General features: G+C 41.9%; 1 protein-coding gene across 1 annotated transcript in view; it reads right to left on the reverse strand.

The window, feature by feature from the left end:
* RAD54L2 (RAD54 like 2) overlaps positions 1-21,445 on the reverse strand; it is a 121,850-nt gene extending 100,405 nt beyond the window's left edge. The window contains exon 1 of the mRNA XM_046638306.1: positions 21,247-21,445. The gene's annotated coding sequence lies outside the window, so the exon portion shown is untranslated. The remainder of the gene's footprint in view (positions 1-21,246) is intronic.
* Positions 21,446-21,934: the final 489 nt, after the last annotated feature.

Below are 21,934 nucleotides of genomic sequence, written 5' to 3' on the forward strand. Positions count from 1 at the left end.
AATATCTTCATTCTGTGTGTGTGTTTTTTTTAAGTATAAATATCTGAAGCAAAATTATGGTACAATGCTGAGATATGACAAAGCTGGAAGGCCATGAACATGTATTTGTTATATTATTCTGAATACTGTTCTATATGTTTGAAATAAAATAGATAACAAACAACCCTCACCCAACATAGTAAAATAAAAGTTCTAAAAGGCAGCCACCCCAAAATGCCATTTTGGGGCATTAAAAATTAGTTAAAAAAAAATCAGTTCCAGCTCTACGATGGAAACTTGGATAAGTGGGGGTTTATCACAACATTCCAGCTGGTGACCCAACCCCAAATCACCGTTGTCAATTACTCAGGACACATGCTTGTGACATTTTGATCTGCTGAACAGAGTTCCATAGGAATGCTATGTTTCGCAAATTGTATAACTTCGTAAAATTCTCACACTAGTTCTAACTGGATTAATATGTAATGATGGTTTTTAAAAAGTAACAAGAATCAACATTTGATGGACATAAACACACTGTGAAGGAAGAACATCCTTGGAGGGATGAAACAGAAGGACAGCAAGCTCTCCTCTACCTGTGCTGTAGCCTGTGCTAGATGGGTGATGGGCTAGGAGTGGGAGGACATTATTCCCGGCAAAGGACAGTCACCTGCCCAGGAAATTGACAGTGCTGCTGCTGCAAAGCCTCTTTTCCTTAAAAACAAGAGAAGTGGGGCTTGTGGGCAGTGGTGTTAAGCCACTCTAAAGACAAAAGGTCCTAATCTCAATGAGAAAAGAATCTGAGAGACTGAGGAGGTTCAATATATATACATGTTCCTGAAGCTCAATACTGGCAACTTATATAGGCTTCCCAAAGCATCTGAGACTGACAATTGGACTGAGTAGTGTACAGGAGTGGAAAGACCTCTTTGTTCTCATCTCTAGACACTGCCTGCAGGAGTCCCATACCCTCCAGTGTCATCAACAAAATGGGAAGTAATAAAGCTTCTCTCATTTGGATTTGTAGAGAGGAATCAAACACATGATCCTCAAATGAAATGCTGTTTCTTAACAGCATCTTATTATAAACATATAAATAACATGCACTACACACTCCCACAAAGTTGAACTGCCCTCTTCCAGCACTTTTTTCCCCCTATTATTCATCATTTCTGGGCTAGTTTCTTTAACAGGCTATATCTGGTTTAGCCAAGAAACCAATATCTATGCTTTACTGAATCCTAATAATATCAATTAGCCCTTTCTTTAGAGGATTAAAGGAAAGGGCGGACCACAAGAGCCTCTCTTATATCTCTTATCTAGTCCCTCTACTTCTAATTCCACATTCTATGTTTACATCAGGTTAGGCATCCTAGATAACAAATCTCACATCTTCAGTTATGTGTAATGGAGGACCCCAAACCTACCGAATTCTGCTAATTGTGGCTCACGGTCAGTATTTGTTGTTTTCCTGGCAGACAAATTGCTTCACTGCTTTGGGGAAGATACTCCTGGGTCTGTGGATGTCCTAAGTCCTTACCACGCCCTGGCAGCAGCTTCAAACACTTCAGAAGGCTTATATCTATACAACGCATTAACAGCAGGATAAAGAGGCTATAGCCAGGTGACTGGAAACCCTGAAAAGCCGATCGGTAGCTGAATCAATTATATAATTCTGCTTTCCAAAAGTCTCCCTCTGGGATGCCTCTATACTTGACAGGAAGTAAGTGACTTTTAAGGAAGATGCGAAAATAACCACAGCCTGTTTAGGGAATTATTTGAGAGGAACTTCAGTGAAAGGAAAGGGATTATGATCTGTGGAGGACAAGCTGATACTCTGGATACTCTACCACCTAGTAACTAATCCTCCCACACCTAGGCCTTTTCCTGTGTCACGGAAAGTCAATACTTTCATTATCCGCAGATATAACAATCAGTTACAACTCACTAAATGTACTACCAAATGCTTACACACAGAAAAGGGTTAAAAAGAAATAAACCGTTATTAGCAAAATGATAAAGACATTGCTATGGCATTACTACATTCTAACTGCTGACCCTGGTGATTTTTGAAAAACACACTGCAGGGGAAGGCATGGAGACCATGACTTACAAACCAAGAGGTTCTTTTACTAAAATGCGTATTCTGTGAACCCTGACATAAAGAGCTTCTGAGATCCTGGATCAGGCTATTCTATGAAGCTTCAGAGAAAGAACACAAGTGATAACTGAGAACCAATACTTGGAAAGCTTATAACCATATGAAACCAAAGCTGTTACTTAAGGACACAGCCTCCTAGGCTACCAGTCAACAAAAAATTCTGAATAGCAGTGAAGGTCCAATTTAAAAAAGAAGGAAAAAGATGGTTATACAAAGATAGTTCTAACACATCCAAATGCTAAAATCAGAAAAACCTCAGGCTCTGTCTTTAATAACAGGTTACCTCCCTCATGTCTGAAATTAACCCTTACCTACTTCAAGTTAGTAAAATTAGCAAAACAACTGACCACTGTGGAAGCTTTGGTGGTCTCTGAAATGTCTCTTTCTAGAGAGTCACATCTCCAAAAATTCCGTTCAGCTCAACAAAACCTCATTAAACAGGGGCTGGCCCCGTGGCCGAGTGGTTAACTTCGCACACTCTGCTGCATGCGGCCCAGTGTTTCGTTGGTTCCAATCCTGGGCGTGGACATGGCACTGCTCATCAAACCACGCTGAGGCAGCGTCCCACATACCACAACTAGAAGGACCCACAACGAAGAATATACAACTATGTACCAGAGGGGCTTTGGGGAGAAAAAGGAAAAAATAAAATCTTAAAAAAAAAAAAGAACTCATTAAACAATGAACATCTATTGGGCACAGAAAGATAAAGAACAAAGACAGGTCAGGTCAAGCGTTAAGAGGAGTGAGGCCTGGGGCTGGCCCCATGGCCGAGTGGTTAACTTTGCCCACTCCACTTCGGTGGCCCAGGGTTTCACCAGTTCAAATCCTGGGCGCAGACACGGTGCCACTCATAATGCCATGCTGAGGCGACATCCCACATGCCACAACTAGAACGGACCCACAACTAAAAATACACAACTGTGTACCAGGGGGCTTTGGCAGAAAAAGGAAAAAGTAAAACCTTTTAAAAAAAAAAAAGCAGTGAGGCCCAAATTGAGTTTTGAAGAAAGAGTTGCACAGAGTTAGATAATGTCGGGGGTTGGGGGGAGGAGAGAGGACTAGAGGTATGGACTGGAGATGACTGGAGAAGAGGAGGGAAGAGTTCAAAGACAGGGAACTATGAACAACGGTTCAGAGGTGAGAAAGAGCAGAATAAGTTAAAGGAAATCCAAGAAGTTTGTATTACTGGAGCATAAAGCAGAAAGTATGATGAAAGAGTAAAAAATGAGCCTGGAGAAGTAACAGGGCCAAGATTATGGAGCACCCTGAATAAATGCTAAGGAGAATGGATGTTATCCTGCAAGGAGGATTAGAATGACATGATCAGATCTTTTATAAAGATTACTCTGGGGGCCGGCCCCGCGGCCGAGTGGTTAAGTTCACGCACTCTGCTTCAGCAGCCCAGGGTTTCACCAGTTCGAATCCTGGACTAGACATGGCACTGCTCATCAGGCCATGCTGAGGTGGCATCCCACATGCCACAACTGGAAGGACTCACAGCTAAAAATACAAAACTATGTACCAGGGGGCTTTGGGGAGAAAAAGGGAAAATAAAATCTTTAAAAAAAAAAGATTACTCTGTACTATTGAATGTTGGATAAAAGCATAGGTATATGCAGTTCCAAACTGAAAACAAATCCCAGCTCATTTTTCAGTGTGACCTTGGGCAAGTCACTTAATCTCTCTGGGCCACAGTTTCCTTATCTATAAAATGGAGGTAACTCCTACCTTCACGGATTATTAAGAGGATCAGGTGATGAATGAATATAAATGTAAATTGTACTAAGAAGAGACACAGCTCAGTATTTAGCACATTATAAGTATTCATAACATGGTCTGGAAGAAAAATTTGCTGGAAGAAATGTGGAAGATGGAATAAGGGGAAGGGAAACAGTAGCCAGTTAACATGCCAGAGGAAAGGCCAGATTTGAGAATTATCTAGGAGGTAAAATAAACAGGGCTAGTGGAGTATTGTTCTTTAAGCCTCAATGAAAGAGTGAAAGACACATGAGATTTCTCTTCCAGGTTTCCCTAACCAGGACCTATGGTGATGCTGTCACCTCCTCCCCCATAGACACCAGCCCAGGCTGGAGACCAGATGCCATGAATTTCCCAGCTTTTACTATCAGCCCTGCTGAAGAGGCAATGTAGTGGGAGCTCTTTAGTGTCAGAGAGGCCCAGGTTAATGGCACCAATTAACTGAAGCAAATTACTTACGTTGTCTTCATCTGGAATAATGACACCTATACGTCAGGTGCTATAAGAGTTCACAGAGCATATGACCCAGCAACATAATAAGCACACCATAACATAGTACAACACAAACCCTCCATAGATGTGAAACTTATTTTACAGTGTCTCTCATGAAAAACTATAGCCTTATCACAGCACCATCCCATTTGGAAGCCTCAGAAACTGAGACTGCCCAGTATACACTGGTATGTTGGTTCTCACCTAGGCAACCAATGTTCCATTTAGAGAGAGCCTGTTTTTATTTTCAATATGTATGTAACATCTTCCATCATAATTTGCGTTATCTGGTTTCCAAGTAAATAAAACTTGTTTCGGAGAGCTCACCTCTGGAAGCAGCAGTGGGGATACTATACAGTTTTACCCAAAAGTTAAGTAAAAAATTGGCCCCAAGCCCAGAAAACAGGCATTCCTCCCAGACAAAACTGGTTAAACCAAGTCTACAAACAATGAGTGGATAAAACAGTAAGGAAGGGAAGAGAACACGGAGACAGCCAAAATAATGCATACTTAAAGGCCCACCAACAGTCAAGAAAGCAACCAAACAGGGCTCTGGAATGTATCAGTTCAGATCTGAAGAAAGCCAGGTGAGGCAAAAGTTCCCAAGTATAAGACACCAAAGTTACTAAATGAAAAATATCTGGGACATAGATATCCTCCCTGTTAAGCCAGGGATAATATTTATGGAAGCAATAAGAACCAAATGCTCTATCCACATTAAGATTCAGGACTCCTTATGAGAGGTTAGGCACCTGGAGAGATATAACCTGGGGAAGGAAGAATATCTGTGGAGACAAAATTTAAACACACTACATGTGAAAGGGTAACAGTTTCCATTTCAGTAGAATATTTTATTCATACTGCTGTGTATAGATTCGATTTCTCATAAGGAATGTATTGATTGTATACTTCACAAAGCATTCTTTTCTACTTTCACTTATAGAATAGTAAGAGAAGTGAATCTTCAAGGGAGAAAAACTTGCCAAAATATCCTCGACATGGAACTGTTAAGATGCTGCTAAAGCAGATGGTTTTGATTGTAAAAAATCAAATCTTCCTCTAAATATCTAAAATGTTTTTAAAAACATTTAATCGGAAATATCCACTGCAGAGTTGGTAGATGGAGAGCAAGTCTAACAGAGGTGATCTGACAAATGAGACCAGATCACAAGTCTCTGATGGAGGAATTTCGGCTGAGAGCACCGACTAGGTCAATCAGTGAATTCTAATTTGCCCTAACCAGAGCTTGCAAAGCAGACCTGGTGAAGTTCATGAACAAATCTACCAATATACGAAACAGATGACTCTATCAAAGAGGTTTCTAACCTCTTAGAGGAAGAGCCTTTCTCAGAACATAAAATAGATACAGTAGAGCAAATTTCAGGGGAAGATTTTCAAGATTATTTTTACAACATAATGTATAAAGAGCACGAAAAAACTTAATATTTAGATCCCAATTTAAAAAATAAAATTACACATGTCCAAATATTTATATATGCATAGGGGAAAAAAAAGAAAGACAAGAATGAAATGTACCAAAAAGTTAACTGTTTTTTATCACTGGGTGGTAGTTTTATCAAAAAAAAGTTATTATTTTCTTCTTTATTCTTTTGTTTTGCAACAAATATGACTTTATAATTGTAAAAGCAGCATTTTATCTTTATACATGTATTCTCTCTCTGTAAAGTCAAGCCATCAGCAAACAAATCCTGCTTGGCCTCATCATCATCCTTAGCAGCATCATATTTTTCAGGCTGTGACTGCCCCTATCCACATCCACATCCAGTGACCAATCAGGGCAAGCTCTCATAGTACCATAGTGTTCTCAAAAGTGGCAACTTTTGCCATAGTGCCAAAGGTCACTGGGTGTCTACAACAAGGGCCCTGTTTTAGCTAGGGCTCACAGGAGGGTCTAAAATCAGCATGTGAAAAAAAATCATCAATATTTAAAGTCACCCTTGAAAAAGGCTTTTCAATTGCCCACGTAAATATAGTATAAATAGTTTTATGTATGTATTCCTATAGCTATATACAACAAAAATAATTCCAAAAGGGTGTAACATTCAGAAATCAAACCCCTCATGTGTTTTGCTGCTTGCATCAGACCAGCAATTTTACGAAGATTTCAGCTTGTAGGCTTTCCCTAGTCATCCTCTTCCTTATCATTTCCAACAAATCTTTGTGAGTCAATAATTCTTTATGGTCCTCAATTCTTCTTATTTATTTATTTTTTTGGTAGAATACTTACCAATCCATCAACACGCCACCTAAACAATTTCTCTTCTGCCAATGAAAGAATTCTTTAAATGTACAGGTCTTGTCAATCATACTAACTGTAACAATGTTGACTGCATCCATGGCCTGTGTGTACTCACTGAGTGAGTAGAAATTACCTCACCATTCAAATCATCATTCTTTGTTCTTGCTCTTTTTCCTTTTGCAAAGCGTATAGTTGAATTTAAGTAAGGTAAAATGTTAGCAGTAATTCCACTACATATTTTTATTGGGAGCGCAAAAAGGGACTCTTAGTGTTCATGGGCTTACTATCAATCTAGTTAAGGACACAGTTAAGACTACATTTATAAAGTGCCAAATGAATGACAGCAACCCTAGATGTACCAGAATTCAGAGAAGAAAGTAATAGAGTCTGAGGTTTGGATGCTGTTGGAAGACCTCCTGAAGGAGGCAGACCTTCAGACAATCCCTGAAGCAGGGAAGAATTAGACAAGTGAGGAGGGGAAGAGAGGATATTCCACACAGGAATCGTGACTTGGATCTGAGGAATGCTGAAAGGGCAGAAGTGTCAGGTTTTCTGGAAAGGGAGATAAAATGATTCATCAATAAATACTCATTAAGCACCTACTATTGACCAGTACTGGTAGCCACTGAAGATACACAGATGAGAGAACTCTGGTCATAGAGTGATAATTGGAGCCCTCCAGGGATCATCCAGTCAACTGACACAGATACGTAAATGTATACCATGGGCAATCTTATTAAATATAACAAATGACTAAAGTTCTTCATCAAATCATGATGGATAAACAAAATGTAACATATCCATAGAATGGAATAGTATTCAGCAATAAATAAAGTACTGATACATGGTAATACATGAACGAACCTTAAAAACATTACGCTAAGTGAAACAGGCCAGTCACAGAAGGCCACATTTTGTATGATTCCATTTATCTGAAATGCTCAGAATAGGCAAATCCATAGAAACAGAAAGTAGATTAGTGGCTACCAGGGGATAGGGGGAAGAGAGAATAGGGAGTGGCTGTTTAATGAGCACAGGTTTCTTTTTGTAGTAATGAAATGTTCTGGAATTAGACAGTGGTGATGGTTTCATAATCTTGTGAACATACTAAAAACCACTGAGCTGAACACTTTAAAATGGGGAAATTTATAGTACATGAATAATATTTCAGAAGAAAGAAAGAAAAGAAAAATCAAACCAAGGTTCCATAGGACAGAGAAGAAAATAATTTTGCCTGGAAAAGCTGTTGAAGGTTTCCCAGAGGAGGCAACAAACCTAAATGTTAAAGGACAAACAGAGCTTTCCTTAAGAAGAGAAGGATGAAGTCATTTAGAGAGAGGGAATGACGCATGCAGAAGTATAGCTCCACAGGACTAGAGGTTGGAGGCAATAAATGAGGAGATTGCAAGAGATAAGAAGTGGACGGGCCAGATCATGATCCAGCAGTGTCCTCAGGAACTTACTAGGGAGTCTGAACTTTATCTATACAAAGATTGGCAAATATATGAGCTGGCACCACTTCCCTGTCTGCACCTCTGGCAGACATAACTATTATCCATTGAGCCCTTCTCTGCTGAGCTCAGAAGTGGATTCAATATTCATCCCCATGCAATCCTCTCCACAGTCCCTGTGCCTCCAGTGGGAGCCACTGAGGGATCTCAAGCAGGGAAGTGGCACATCTGAATTCCTAATTTAAAAAGAATATTCTGGTGGCTGTGTAGGGGCAAGGAGAGTCAATAGGAAGCCATTGTAACAGTCTGTGCAAAAGGTGATGAGACCATGACCTACGGTAGAGGCAAAGAGAAGGAAGAAAAGAGGAAATATTAGAGACTAAGCAGGCAAAACCAGTAAGACTTCAGTAGCCAACTGGAGCCCCATGAGGGCAGCCTTGCTCACCACTATCTCCCCAGCATCCATCGCAGTACTTGGTACATAGGAAGGGCTCCATAAATATTAACCAAATTGTTAAGTGTTTTATCTACATTCTTTCATTGAATCTTCACAATACCATGAGGAAAGTAATGTTACCCCCATCACACAAATAAGGAATCTAAGGTTTAGAGAGGTTAAGTGACCTGCCGCAAATATACCCAGCTAGAGAGTGGCAGACTTCAATTCCAACCCAGACTTCTAATTCCAGACGCCAAGCTCTTATCCATGGCCCAGGTTTCCAGCTTGAACAACAGGGTAAGTAATAGTGTTGTTAATGGTGAAATGTCAGAAAGAGCTGGAAAATGGATTGAGGTCAGAGATACAGATTTGAGTGTTCCTGCCACATTCAGGTAGCTGAAGCCTCAAATACGGAAGATGCTCGAGAATGTATGTGTAGTGGGGGAAGTGTAGCCAAGATGGGACAAATCATGAGGGAGTGGGGAAAAGGAGCCTACACAGAGAGTCAGAAAGGCAGGGAAAGAACCAGCCACGGAAGTATGATATCAGGGCATTAGCAAGGTGGGCATGATCAACAGAGTCAAGTGCTACAGAAATTTCAGACCCAATGGATGAAGGGGTCACTGGAACTGCAGAAAAAGACAGCATGGGAGGAGAGGGGATTCTAAAAAGGGTTGAAAGCTGCCTGGTGTTTTCTAAACCTGTCATGGCATCAGAATCTAGAGAGCTTGTTAAAAATACAAAGATCCCCAGTTCCAACTAATAGTGATCTTAGGCAGGTGACTCAGCCTCTTTAAGCCTCTGTTTTCTCATCTCTAAACTGGAAATAATAGTGTTACTGTGAGGACTTACATGCTTTAAAGAAGCTCCCCAGGTGACTGTGACATTTGAAAACTGGCTTTTAGGAACCGCAGTACAAGAACCACAGAAGGATTTTTAACTGGAGAGAGATGGGTGAAAGGCAATCCTTTCAAAGGACTGCAAAGATGAAGAGAATTGCAGAAGGAAAATCAACTGTCATAATCCAGGACTAGACCTGGAGAGCCTGGATTAAGAGGAAGGCAAAGTAACCAGAGAGAATGGAGCAGGTGTAAGACATTACCAAGGAAAACTCAGCAGAATCTTCTCTACAGGAACGAAAGAGAGGAATTAAATACGACTCTAAGGCTTGAAGTCTGGGTGACTGCAAAAACAATCGCATACCCTTCACAAAATCAGAAAGAACAATAGAGGGCTAGCTGGTTGGGGGGGCGAGGGGAGGTGGACAAAGAAATCCATGCAAGATATTTGATGAGGGATAAGTCTAGAAAATAAACATATAAAAGAGCTACTGACAATAAACATGTTTTGGACAGGAAAGCACTACACCAGTTAAGAACACAGACTCTGGGATGAGATAGCCTGGGTCAGACTCCCAGCATTGCCACTTTCTATCTATGGAACACTAAACAAGATAGTTTCTCTAAACCTAAGTTTCTTTATGTATAAAATGAGAATAATAATAATGCATATCTCATATAAGATTATTTTCTCCGTTAAGTGAAAAAATAAAGCAATTGGCACAGTGTCTAGCATATGGTAAGTTAGCTTTCAGTAACGTTGATAATTACCTTTAGCTACTTCATGATGACAATAATATTACCAGCAATGCCTTGGAGAAGCTAAATCATATTATCCAAAAGAGTCAGAAAATCTTCCCAACTCTGAGACAGGAAAGCAGAGGATTCTTTGAATTTTGAGATCAAGGAATTAGTATCTGAATTAGTACCACTGATACCATTTCACAAGCTAGGCCTTCTTCATTTTTTTTTCTTTTTTTTTAAAAGATTGGCACCTGGGCTAACAACTGTTGCCAATCTTTTTTTTTTTTTTCTGCTCTATCTCCCCAAACCCCCCAATACATAGTTGTATATCTTAGTTGCGGGTCCTTCTAGTTGTGGCATGTGGGACGCTGCCTCAACGTGGCCTGACAAGCAGTGCCATGTCCGCGCCCAGGATCCAAACCCTGGGCCGCCGCAGAGGAGCGCGCAAACTTAACCACTTGGCCACAGAGCCGGCCCCTAGGCCTTCTTCATTTTTGACTATGCAATCATCACATCCTTAGAACACCTGGGTTTAAAAAATTTCCATAGATGTTTTAAGTTGAAGCAAAGTCTGCTTTAGTTCAGTCACTTATTCAATAGGTGTTTATTGAAAAACTATTAGTATAAAGAATTGTGCTAGACACTGTAGGGTGCAAAATTACACCCAACGTAAATGTGGTACTCGAGGAGCTTACAAACTAGAAGGCAAGAAAAACTTATGCATACAAATATCTGAAGTACCAGGTATATTGTGAAATGTCACTGATGCACTGCCAGGGAATCAGAAGAGGGAGGACTCACCTCCAATACAGATGAAGCTGTCACCTGAACTCAGCCTAGAAAGACAGCACATAATTTCAACTGGCCGGGAAAACATGCTCAGGGGAAACGTGAATACAGATGCAAATCTGAAAAGGACCAAAGGTCTGTTCCCAGAAGAGCCAGGAGTCAGGATTAACTGAGAACAAGCCATGTGGTAAGTGGCCTAGTGTTGAGGACAAATGAGAGGAAAGAGCCATAGAATGAAACCTAGATTCTGAGAGAGGCCAGGCAGGGGAAGTCAGAAACTTGTTTGGGGAGCAGAATGGTGAATGTGGTTCCACATATGCTAAGTAGGACATTACTGAAACCATCTTCTCACAGCTGACAGGCTTTTACAACTGGATAGGACTTCAGACTCTAATCCAGCCCTTCCATCTTTCTGACCGAGGAAATCAAGACCAAGAGAGGTGACTGAATTGTACAAGCCATTAAGTTAGTGGTTGAGACTGAGCTGCAGCCCTAGTCTACAGACTCAGCTCAATGCACTTTATACTCATCCTTCTGGCCAGAGAGAAATGTCCAAAAGCCAGGATGAAATGTGGGTTTGTTGCTTGGTAAAGAAACCAGGGTTACAAAATTGAGTCACTCAGATAGCTTGAAGTGGTGGGAGTAAAAGAACTAGAACTCTGAGGGCCAGACTATGGAGGGAACAGAAGAGGAAAACAACAAACCTGGGTTACATCCACATCCAAGGGGAGCAAAAGGGAGGGATTTTAAAAAGGTACATCTGAGAGGTAGACAGAGAATCAAGATAGGGCAGAATCCTAGAAGCCAAGGTCAGTATCTCCTCTTCAGTTGACACAAACACGTTCAATAATATCTGCTGAATGAATGGATGGATGCATGGATGAATACAGAGTAAAGACAAAAAATGTTTGAGCCTCCACATAGGTAAAGCACTTTGCTAAGCACTTTATGTGGGAGTAAATGAGATAACCTCACAACAACCCTATGAGGTGGCATTATCCACATTATCCTCACCACATTTCAATACAAGAAAACAAGTATATAAATTACCCACATTAAACAGCAGGTATTAGAGCCAGGATTAAAAATCAGGTCCTCGGGGCCGGCCTGGTGGCACAGCAGTTAAGTTCGCACATTCTGCTTCGGCAGCCTGGGGTTCACCAGTTTGGATCCCAGATGCAGACATGGCACCGCTTGGCAAGCCATGCTGTGGCAGGCGTCCCACATATGAAGTAGAGTAAGATGGGCACAGATGTTAGCTCAGAGCCAGTCTTCCTCAGCAAAAAGAGGATTGGCAGCAGTTAGCTCAGGACTAATCTTCCTAAAAGAAAAAAATCATGTCCTCACTATTAAGGAAACATTAAATTTTATCAGGGTAGAAAACGGTAAGGTAATGATGTTATTAAAAAAAGTTCTTATTGGAGACTCACTCAGTGACAATTTCTGAGATTTAGCTTTAAAACATGCCAACAATAACAAAAAAGTGGGGAGGATAATTGAAAGAAAAAATTGGGGAAATGTTGGTAATTGTTGAAATTGAGTACATGGGGTTCATTATACTATACTCCCTACTGTTGTACATGTTTGAAATTTTCCATAATAGAAAGTCCACTCATGTGTAGCTTCCCTCCCTGAAAAGATGGTGAGGAGTGAGGAGTTAGTCAAAACAAGGAAGAACAAGTAACAAGGAAAAAATCATTGTCCAGGCAACAAGGAATTCACCTCAGAGATACTGTTCAGGATAAATATAGGACCCGAATCCAACCTACAAAGGATTAAGAGATATAGATAAAGCATGTGGTGAGGAAATGGTAATAAAACTGGATTTTAGATAAAAGAGACAGGGAAAGGAAGGAGAGGGCTAGGGTAGCACAAGAAGCTCAGAGCTAAGCAAAATTACCTGGTTCTACCTTGTATGTAGGTAAAAACAAAAAGGGGAGGGGAGAGAAGATAGGAAGATGCAAGAAAGGAGATAACTGATTAATCAATTAATTGATCAATTAATATATACGAAATAAACACATGAAAAGATGCTTGCTCTCCAGTAGGAAATATAAATAAAAATTACTTTATCTAGGCTTCAAATTGGCAAAGATTAAAAATTTGATTATGCTCAGCGCTAGAGGAGAAATATAAATTGATACAATCTTTTGAAAGTTATTTGGTAATATCTAGCAAAATTTCAAACATTCATAGCCTTTAACACAGAAATTCCACTTGTAGGAATTTATCCTAAGAAGTATACAAAGTATAGAAAGATGTATACAATGTATACAAAGAGGTATACAAAGATACAGATATACAAAGATGCTTGCAACAGCAAAGAAGTAGAAACAAATATCTATCACCAGAGGACTAGAAAAATTGATACAAATATACAACATAATGTTATATAACTATTAAAAGACAGGATCCATATGTGTCCTAAACATGGGAAAATGCCCAAGATAAAAGCATTAAAAAAACAAGTTACAGAAGAGTAGATTTATTGAGACCTCATTTCTGCAAAAAGGAATTACTTTATCTCACACATACACACAATTAGCATACACAGTGGGAAAAAAAAATCTAGATAAATATAGACCAAATTCTTAATGGTGGTTAACACTGAGGCAAGGGATTATGGGTTCCTTTCCTTATTTAAAAAAGTCTAAATTTTACTGTGCTCATATATTACTTGTACAATCAGGAAAAACAGTCAAAAAGTCAAAAACTTTCCAAAAGCAAGAGACTCTGAGTGATGAAAGCATCACGAGAGAAAGGAAAGGGGAAAAAAATTAGGGAGCACAATTCCTAACGTGAAGTCACAGGTCAAGAATGAGAGGGTTGGAGAGCAGGTCTAGGGCCTGAGGGAAAAAAAAAGAGCCTTGGGAAACATTCAAGTGGCTGCTGTGGGAAATGGGACCCTGAGAAGGCAGCATAGGGGCACCGTGAGGGACAGAGAACTCAAGTGAGGCAATGGGAACTGCTGCCAAGACAAGCAAGACAGCCCATTTTCCTGACTCCCCAGAAACACTGGACAACCTAGGGTCAGCAAAAGAAGCCAAGGGAGAGAATTTAGGGATGACAACTGGCAGAGGGACAGAGCACAAAGTCAGGCAGGCAAAGGGTTCTCAGACCTAGGGAGGGCAGCACTGAAACTGTGGACCACAACAAACCGGCATTGAAGCTAAGGTGGGAGGGGGAAAGAGAGGGGAAGAGAAAGGTGAAGAGATGAGGTGGGGAGACAGTGGGACTGGAAGGTACAATAAGAGCAAAGAGCCTGAGCTCAAGCCAGAATCACACCTAAAGGATTCTTTCCCAAACTTCCAATTTTCTTCCAATTTCTATAATTACATTAGGTGGAAGACCCCTACTTGTGTCACTGGGTCTCAAGTACGAAAACATCTCCACCTGGTTCTGTGTTGACCACTAAGTGACCTGTGAGGAAGGTGGGGCTCCCTCTATGTTCCTCCCCCAGGCAGCTCTTCCAGAATTAATGGGCTGCTGTTAACGGAGCAGAAACTCTACTCCCTGTGGGGCACTAACTTCTTTGTGTGTATCTTCTACTGACCAGAAGCCTGGAATAAGGGGTGACTGGCACCCCAAACTGAAGCCCTAAAAGTATCCTATAGGACATAAAAAAGGCTGTAAATTTAGAATCAGAAAACTCAGCATCAAGTCCTAGTTTTTTTCTTCTTCTTTTTCTTTTTTTTTTTTTGGTGAGGAAGATTGGCCCTGAGCTAACATCTATTGCCTATCTTCCTCTTTTTGCTTGAGGAAGACTGTCTCTGAGCTAACATCTATGGCAATCTTCCTCTATTTTATGTAGGATGCCACCACAGCATGGCTTGACAAACAGTGCTAGGTCCATGCCTGGGATTTGAACCTGAAAATCCCAGGCCACCAAAGTGGAGCATGCAAACTTAACCACTACGCCACCGGGTCAGTCCCTAGCTTTTCTTTTTACTGGCTTTGTGCACTTGAAAGCAAGCCACTTCACCTTTTTGTGTTTGCTTCCTCATCTGTAACATGGGGATATCTTCCTCACAGGGTTGTTGGAAGAGTAAATGTATATGAAAGTGCTTTATAAACTATAGTATCATACATACACAAGGTATATTTATCATAGTAAAGCAAACATTTTTCATTTCTGCCTACATATAACTTTCATCAATGGTGCTAATAAAGCCCTAAGTGGGCAGAAGTACCTCCAAGGTGCCTATACTGCCTGAAATTGTCCACTTTTTTTTAAAATAAAGATTTCCAGGACTGGCCTGGTAGCACAGCAGTTAAGTTCACATGTTCTGCTTCGGCGGCTTGGGGTTCACCAGTTCAGATCCCAGGTGCGGTCATGGCACCACTTGGCAAGCCATGCTGTAGCAGGTGTCTCATGTATAAAATAGAGGAAGATGGGCACGGATGTTAGCTCAGGGCCAGTCTTCCTCAGCAAAAAGAAGAAGATTGGCAGCAGTTAGCTCAGTGCTAATCTTCCTAAAAAAAAAAAAAAGAAAAAAAAAAAGGTTGGCACCTGAGCTAACAACTGTTGTCAATCTTCTTTTTTTTTTCTTTATTCTTCTCCCCAAAGCCCTCCCAGTACATAGCTATATATTCTAGCTATAGGTCCCTCTGGTTGTGCTATGTGGGACACTGCCTCAACATGGCCTGATGAGCAGTGCCATGTCCTCGCCCAGAATCCAAACCAGGAAAACCCTGGGTGCCGAAGCAGAACGCGCGAACTTAACCCCTCGACCATGGGGCCGGTCCCTGAAACTGTCCATGTTTTTACTGCTTATAACCTATATTATAACAATTTCCTTCTCACCATCTCAATACTGCTCCCAAAATGTTTTCAATTTAAGAGTTGCTTGCCACATTAAAGCGCCTTATGCTTTGTCTCAGTTTTCCTTTTTATCTCAGATCAATTTCTATCTTTTATCTTTATCTAACTACAGTTACTTTTCCTGCTTTCCTTTTCTGCAGTCTGTTATGTTTGTCACCTGCATGAAAGAACAACTGCATAATGTAGGCTTCAGTGAGGTTCCTCACACCTAGCCTTCAGTGGAATTCCTATATGATCTGATCAACCATGAAAACTAAATCAAAGTAATTAGATAGTATACTCTCAAGTTATTTTACCACTAAGAAGATCGAAGGGGGTGACTAAAAGAATCAAAACTCCATAATTTCTAGGTTAATAACTCAGAATACGCAGCCACCAAACAAAGAATTAATATATCAGTTTCAGTGTTAGTACAGTATTAGGCTGAGCAAAGAACTAGTACAGATGACTTCTATAGTTGTTGAGTTCAAACTCCCAAATAAAGTTTGGGCAAATAATCTTACATCCTAAGTATGGTGCCACTGGGCTCAGCTGGGTCTCCAAAAGGTCCATCAGCCTACAAACGTCACAACATCCCTAGTGTTAAATCCATTACCCACTCCCAGGCTGGCCAGTAGCTGTCTGGAGAACCTGTGGCCCAAATTGACTAGTCAATTTTCTTTACATGAGGACAAAGTGCTCAGAGCAGTAAATGGCCAATGAAGATCTAGATGATACTAATGAAGAACTGCTACATTCTCTTCTAAGGGAAACTTTAGCAAGACCCAAAGTGACCGAGAAATAGCCCCCCAGCCTCAAAACCATGAACATATGGAATAAGTAACACATTTTCACGGCAAAATAAAGTACTGCTTTTAGCAACCTGGAAATACAAAAGCAGAAGCACTGCTTCAGCCAGGATCAGATCAGCCATAAGATCAGAACTCTCATCACACCACCAGCTCCACAAGGAATGATTTCCTGCTATTTCATATGCAGAGGTCATTCATTTGTTCACCCAACAAACATTTACTGAGTAGCTACTCTGCGTCAGAAATGGTTAGGTACTGGGATATAAAGATAAACAAGACAAAGTCCTGCCCTCAAGTAGGTCACAACCTAGGCATGGAAAACACACAAAAATACCAAAAGATGAGTACTGTGTGATTATGAAAGAAGCTTACACAGATTGCAATGGCCATACAGAGAAGAGGCATTTAGCTTATCTGGAAAGAATCAAGGAAAATTTTTAAGAGATGGTGGTACCTGAAATCCTGGTAAATTCAAGCCTAAGAGTCAGACAAGCACTAGAATGGAGAGGAAAATAGCAAGAGGAATAATCTGAGCATGCTAGGCCCTACAAGGAGTCCAAGGAACCTCAAGTACCCAAGGAATTACAGCAGACAAGGCCTAGAAAGGAAGATACCAAAGAGCCTGGGTCATAATGGTCCTTGTGAGATGTTGAAGTAGAGACATACCAGAATCTATATATTCATGGCATTTTGAGGCCAGAAGAATATTATTTACTTTTAGCTGGAATTAAAGACCACTGGAATAGAGGGGGGATTGGACCAAGGAAGATTAGAAGAGATTTAGGGTCAGTTATTTTGAATCACTTCTATCTGGTTCATACTTATTTTTCTCTTGACTTTTTTTTTCTCTCACAGGGAAAAAATAAAACTGAACAATTCTATAACAAAGCCTGTGAACCTTCTGTTCATCAAAAACATTTCTGAACAGAATGCTAGATTCTATCAAAGTAGCCCAAATTAGAGAAAGATAACAAATCTCTCCAGCATCTGGAGCATTTCAGGCAAAAAGACCAAAGTTAGGTCTCTAATGCCAACAGAAGAAAGCTAGAGAACATTCTGATAAAGGGCTACACAGAACACGATGCTGCCTGGCATACTCTAGCACTCTGTCAATGGGAATGCCCACTGTTTGCAAAACAAGGACATGCCAGTTACCTCCTGGCTTCCCCATTGGAAGTGCCAGGAAAAAAACCTTCCAGTGCCAGGAATGACCTTGGACTTTATAGCATGGACTCCTGCCCACCAATACTAGATAAAGACTGCCTCAACAATTCTCTCACCTGTCCAGGATGCCAACACGTGCAGAGAGCAGGCTGTGCTCATCACTAGAAAAGGAAACTGAGCCACTCATCCATGCATAGCACCCATCTACACTCCTACCACTAATACTGCTGAGAACAGTGCCCCCATATAATATCACACACTAACTACTACTAACAGCAAGCACTGTCCCCACAAAGCACTAGGCTTTCGTCTCCAGTCATCGCTACAACCTGCAGAGAAGGTTATATTAGCCCCATTTTAAAGGAAAAAAATAAAATAAAATAAAATAAAAAACAAGGCTCAGAGAGGTTAATAGCTTACCCAGGTCAAAAAGCAAGCAAGAGGTAGAGGTGGGATGACTCCAAAGACCATGCTTTTCCCATTGTACTAGGATCCTCAGAATTTTTCTAAAGAAATCAAAAACTCAAAGACTTCTTTCCAAGAGTTTCTGAATTTGATCCATTTGACTAAGAGTTAGTCAGAAACATTTCTTCCAGCAATCACTTTGCCTTCAAAGCAACAAACAAACCAGTTTTGTTTTCTTTGATCAAGGGAATATTCCAGATGGAAAATGAGAGACATTTCAAAGAATTCATTTATTATCTAAGTACCTCGATTTTAAACTTCTTCATTTATTTTTGGCCAAAATATATACACAGAGAGATATAGAGAAGAGAGAAAGGACAAAATTTCATTATACTAGGTCAGAAGGGAGAATAACAATTAAAGCAAAAAAAAATTCAAAACGTAATTTATATTATATTCCATGCAGTAAAAATTAAGAGGCAAGCAATTTCAAATAGACTGAGCCTTACCTCAATCTTATTCCTCCTGTTCTAGGGACAACACTCCAAGCAATCAGCAGACACTCCCAGCCTACATACAGTGAACCAGACAAAGGGGGTAAGAAATGCCTTCACACTCCCAAAACCACAGTGCGAAGGAAAGTGTGATGGCTTCCTGGGAACCTGAGCATATAAACAGTATTTGTAAACACCGTTCATCCAGACACACAGAAACAAAATGTTTACCTTGTGGTTTATCTACAGGAGTACTTAAAGTTAACCGGTGTATTTAAACAAAATAATGCAAAAACAAGCCCATACCAATCTGAGACACCATAGACAAACCTTTTACATGGAAACATATAAAGATAATCAATTGTCACTAGTCAAAATTAATCTTTATAAAAACTTTATTCAATGGCTTTACTGATTAAAAGCTTGATATACCTGAATCACTTCTTTCATAGATCTACAGCCACTTTTAAAGATTTTATTTTTCCTTTTTCTCCCCAAAGCCCCCTGGCACATATGTGTACATTTTTTTAGTTGTGGGTCCTTCTAGTTGTGGCATGTGGGACACCACCTCGGCATGGCTTGATGAGCAGTGCCATGTCCATGCCCAGGATCCGAACCGGCGAAATCCTGGGCTGGTGAAGCAGAGCGCACGAACTTAACCACTCGGCTACGGGGCCAGCCCCAACAGCCACTTTTGAACTAAGAACTACAACTATTAAAATGTCAAAAATACCACCATTGTGGAGGTGGCCAACACAGTGCCTAGTGTAATTCAACAGATACTGGTTTATGAAAGAACGAACTACTTAGGATAGAAAATTTAAAAGAGAGAAAAAGAAACAGAAAGAATACAAGGGAAATACACGATTTTTTTAAAGATTAAGGGAGAACACAATCCCCAGAACTACCAGTACAACTAAAAATAGTCAGAATTACCCCACATCTCACCTGAAAATTTATACTCTAGTATACTAACTAGGCAGTATCTCCTAACACTCTGAATAAACTCAGAAATTGCAATGATCCTGATACTGTTTTTTTCATACAGGGTTTGATATCTCATCTACAGACAACACACCAACTTTTGCCTGAATACTACACAGAGAGCTCTGGTGCACAGCTGCAGGCCTCAGATTCGAAGTTTGCACACTGTCTTTCAATGTACAGATGACACACAGTGTACAGACCAAATTCACTGAAAATGGCTAACACTTCTAGTGAAGACAATGTCCTGTGAGAGCTGAAATGACAGTCACTAAGATTTAACAGATTCAATGTAATGACTTCATGGCAGTAGGAGAAAATGAAGTTTCATGGATTTAGGAATATAAAGAACTTTTAAAACAAACTGTTAGGGTTTTCGTCTCCCTCTCTAGAGTTGCCACATTAAACAATGACACACAAATTAGTGAAAACAGCCTCTTAAATTAATTTACATTTATAAGGATTGGACTGAAAACGCCTAGAATTTACATATATTATGGTGTCTAAGTTGTCCATCATTACAAACAATAGCCACAGTGCTGAAAAGAAAGTATGAGTCACAATTCAAAAACAAAGCAGAAAAAAAATGAACAGAGGAAAGCTTTGGATCCAAATACCACAAAGAAATTCTTTACTTAAAATATTATCAATGACAGCCACCATCCTGATTGGAGTAAGAAGGAAGGGTCCACACTGTCTTCTACTCAGGAAGTAACTCATTCAGCCCCCAAATGCCCCTTCCAGCTCCAACTACCTCAGTGCCCAGCCAACAATACGGTCAGCCATATCCATGAGCAAGGGACAGGAATTCTAGCAGATCTGAGTCACCCACACCTCCGCAGTAAGAGGTCATTCTCTATCATGAAGCCCACTCTGCAAAGTTCCCTTGTTCATCTCCCAGGCTGCCATCACCATGGCCCAAATAAAGCTAATTCTCCAACCTCAGCAGCCTATCAACTCTCTTTTACACTTCCCAAATCACAACCCTGGCCTCACCCTAACACCAAGGTAGCCAAGACTACTCACCGTCACACTCTTGTGACAAGTTCCCCACCTGAGAACCACTCAAAGGCAGGATGCATCTGGGCCCCAGAGAATCCAGCTCTTTGCTCAACTCCCCTAAGCCCAGCTGAGCTCCTGCCTCTCCAGGAACTAATCACCAGTTACTCCAGAGAAGCTTAACTCTCAATGTCCTTTCTCCCCAGCCAGACCCCAGTCTGCCAAGTTCACAGACCTGGGGGCGGGGGTAAGGCCTCCTGATGCGCCTTAGGGACCAGGCACACTGAGGCCCCTAGAATTCCAAACGCGATCCCCCCCCCAACCCCCCAACCCCCACCCCGCCATGGTCAGCCTCCTGGTCGTCTGCATCAAGCGCTAAGAACGCATGCCACTAGAGTTAAGTCTCCCTGCCTCTTTGACTCCCTTCTCCGGCTACAAAAATCCTAAATATCAAGCCACCGAGGCCCCGAGTCAAGGACAAAACCCCCACCAAGCCTCCGGCCACTGGAGTTTCCCAGGTCGGATCCAGTGCCCCCAGGCCCGGGTTGCCGGGACCGGCTTGCTGCCCCAGGCCGCTGAGCGCCAGGGGCCCGGGCCGCGTTCCCACTCGGGCTCCATTGTTGCGGGTCCCGGCGGCCCGAGCGGGGAGCCGGGGCCGGCACCGGCACTCACCTCCCGCGCCGCGGCTCCGGGCCGTGCCGGGCCGGGCAGGGCCGAGTGGCCGCGGGTTCTGCTGCGCCCGCCTCGGCGGTGTCTGCGGCGGCGGGGGTGGCGGGTGAGGCGGGAAGCAGCCAGCCAGGCCCGGGCGCCGCGGGCTGGCTCCGGCCGAGCGTCGGTCTTCTCCGGCGGCGGCGCTCGCAGCCTCCGCTCGCGGTCCGCGCCAGAAAGCGTCCCCCTCCCGGCCCGCGCGCCGGGCAGACCGGACGGGAACACGCGCCGCCGACAGAAAAGTTCCGCTGAGAGCCAAGCAGAGGCCGTTCTTCCCCGGCGCCAGGTGGACCGCGATTCCTCCCTGGATAGATACTTCTGTGCTATAGGTGACCGTTTGGAGAATTAATGCAGCACGGAAATTCCAGGCCGGAATCCACCTGGGAATGGTTCCAGGGTGGGTCCGACGGAATGGGTTTGCGCCCCGCCAGCCAGCAGAGAGGCAAGCCGGTCACTTAGTGGTTCAACTGAGCCTCTGTTCCTCCTCGTTCCTCATTTGGGGATAACCTCAGAGCCTTGTTAGGATTGAATGGGATGATGCAAGTGTCTGGTGCAGGGATATGGGGCTCAACTTGGGGGCACGGTCATTGCTGATGCTGCCGGTGATGATTGCCGCTCCTCCATCGCCGCCAACAGAGGTTGTGCGCAGTCC

The sequence above is a fragment of the Equus quagga genome, chromosome 1 (genome assembly GCF_021613505.1).
Source record: "Equus quagga isolate Etosha38 chromosome 1, UCLA_HA_Equagga_1.0, whole genome shotgun sequence".
Lineage (NCBI taxonomy): Eukaryota > Metazoa > Chordata > Mammalia > Perissodactyla > Equidae > Equus > Equus quagga.